The 2,892-nt window shown below is 37.6% G+C and overlaps 1 protein-coding gene across 2 annotated transcripts in view; it reads right to left on the minus strand.

The window, feature by feature from the left end:
* Nucleotides 1–864, minus strand: part of LOC143287651 (E3 ubiquitin-protein ligase MIB2-like) — a 47,506-nt gene extending 46,642 nt beyond the window's left edge. For both annotated transcript variants that reach the window (XM_076595799.1, XM_076595798.1), the window contains exon 1: nucleotides 724–864. The gene's annotated coding sequence lies outside the window, so the exon portion shown is untranslated. The remainder of the gene's footprint in view (nucleotides 1–723) is intronic.
* Between the last annotated feature and the right edge of the window lie 2,028 nt (nucleotides 865–2,892).

Below are 2,892 nucleotides of genomic sequence, written 5' to 3' on the forward strand. Positions count from 1 at the left end.
TTTCAATATAACAAGGACCTCTCTCTCTCTCTCTCTCTCTCTCTCTCTCTCTCTCTCTCTCTCGTACACACACACACACACACACACACACACACACACACACACACACACACACACACACTGAAAGAATACAAACAACAAATAACATCATACAAGATTTTTTTTTTCAATTTTCTAACGTGAAATAACCAAGCACAGCCGTTTTGAGACAGTGATTATCTTCATATGAACATTCTAACTGATACTGAACTGCAACCCTTTCATTACAAAAAATTTTAAAAGTTGCATGTTCTTTTTCACAAATGGTCTATTCATTCACACACTCATAATGCTGACATTGAAATTACGATCAATGTTTTGTTTCCCGGAAAAACGAAACTGAAACCAATTACGTGGCTGGTTAAGCTGGAATTTACCTTTTGTTGTTTTTTTTTCGAAAACATCGTTACTAAGTCGACACAACGCGCGTACTGGCATAAAAAAAAAAAAAAAAACAATACTTTATTTCTCGGAAACTTTCGATAACATCGTTATTAAGTCGACACAACGCGCGTACTGGCATAAAAAAAACAACAAAAAAACAATACTTTATTTCTCGGAAACACGCCAAAACTTGTACGAAATACGTAGGTGTTGGGACAAGTTTGGATTTCCCGTTAGTTATTCATATCGTTAACGTCATTATCATTGATTAATACGAAGACAATTTCAAATATCACATACCTTTTGTTGAGTTCAGCAAGTTTCGAACAAACCAGATGTAAATTGTATCGTTTGGGAGTGGAGAAAGTTCACAAAGTCCAGGCTGTTTGTTTGTCTCGCTCACTCTCACAAAGTGACGCGCAGTCGTTGTTATTCTTCGTCTGGTATTTTTCGTCCGAAATGTAGGTCAACCGAAATTTGACCGAGAGTGGGTGTTACAGTGGTTAGGAGAAAGGTGGAAAAGCTTGGCTTTCAGTTTCAGAGTTTGTTCATTCCCATTAACTCTTTTAAGTCATAGAGAAACCAGGAAACATGACAATAACAGGATGACGGCCACAGAGGAAGAGCGAAGATAATTTAAAAAGAAGAAACAAAAGGGGGGATGATACAAATGGGGGAAAAATAAAATGAAATAAAAGGCCAAATGTAATCATCAGTCTGGTACAATGCAATAGGAATAGACAAATGCACAGATCACAACTTAGATTTACAATACGGCTCTGTATCTGACTAGCTGAGCCTGAACTGGCAACTGGGGGGTTAGCTGGAGCATAGCAATGACATGGTGTAACAAAATAAAATACACAATAATTTGCATGTTATTTTAGCACCCATTTACCAGTAATACTGGGATTGGTTTGACATATACAGGAGAGAAAAAGACAAATAAAAAATATATATATGATCATGCAATTACAAATGGATACCATAGAGTGTGTGACAGCAAGGGGAAATAAGGAAGTGTGTCGGATTGATAGAGGAATGTGCTTACCTCCCTTGGTTGGTGCTGTCGCTCTTGACGGTGATAATGATTATTTCTTCTTCTTCTTCTTCTTCTTCTTCTTCTTCTTCGTCGTCGTCGTCTTCGTCTTTATCATCGTCATCAACGTCTTCTTCTTCTTCTTTACACGCGCGTGCGCGCACGTGTGTGTGTGCGCGCGCAAACATACGTAGGTGATAATTAATATTGTCCTTTTCATTACTTTGTTATTGTTAGTTGAATATTCAAGTTACTCTTCCCATCCGCCCTTTTTTATTATTTGATCTTATTTCAATCTATTCATTTATTCAATTTACGTTTGGTGTTGTTAAATGGGTAGAACTGTGAGAAGAAGGGGAAAAAAAGGCCTTTGCTGTGCCTAATTCTTTACCCATTAAAGATTCAATTAGTCAATCTTGTTCTTCTGGCTTTTTGATGTTCTTATTATTTTTATATTATAATTATTATTTATTTATTTACTTATTTATGTACGCTTATAGTTGACTTCATCAAGTTTTTGCGCCTCATACATATTATTAGTAGTGGTAGTAGTGTTCTTTGTTTTTGTTTTTTGTTTGTTTTTTTGTTGTTGTTTTTTATCTATTATTTATTCACCTTTTTCTTCTTCTTTTTTTTTTAATGTATTTATCTATAATTTATTCACTTTTTTTTTCTCTCAAGGCCTGACTAAGCGCGTTGGGTTACGCTGCTGGTCAGGCATCTGCTTGACAGATGTGGTGTAGCGTATATGGATTTGTCCGAACGCAGTGACACCTCCTTGAGCTACTGAAACTGAAACGGAAACTTATTATTTTGCTTATATCCGCGCATTTCGAATCCTACAGTAGTTCGTTTGATTAAAACTATGTTTTGTCTTGCATCATTAGCACCGTCAGATGGGGGAAGACATGAGAAGGAGGCAGAGGAACAGGGGGAGGAGGAGAAAACAAACAAACGGAGACAAACAGACAAACAAAGACATACAGCGTTCTGTTTCCAATCTGCGCGCGGCTTTGTTCGAAATTTTCTGTCGACTGTGGCGGAGGTCGAAAAATTCAACTAAGCATTGCGACACAGTGATTGGAGATGCGTGTGACACTGAATCCGCATTTTCAGTATTGTTGACTTCACACGCATGACACCAGATATGGACTTGCCGAGATATCAGACACCTACCAGCTAGTGGCAGATGAGAAGATGATTTAAATTTAAAATAAAAAAGATGATAAAAAATAATACTAAGTGCGTCTGGAACGGAATGGACCAATTGTAATGAGTTGAATTGGTGGTGCGGATACAACTCTTTCCAGTACGTAGACTTCCGGAGTAAAGTCGTCGTTTCTAATTATAGATCCGGTTTTCTCCGGTGTGCAACCACACTAATGATGTGTCCCGGATATTACTTGTCGGCACTGTGACACTGAGGCTTT

This window comes from Babylonia areolata, chromosome 11, assembly GCF_041734735.1.
Source record: "Babylonia areolata isolate BAREFJ2019XMU chromosome 11, ASM4173473v1, whole genome shotgun sequence".
Taxonomy (NCBI): Eukaryota; Metazoa; Mollusca; class Gastropoda; order Neogastropoda; family Buccinidae; genus Babylonia; species Babylonia areolata.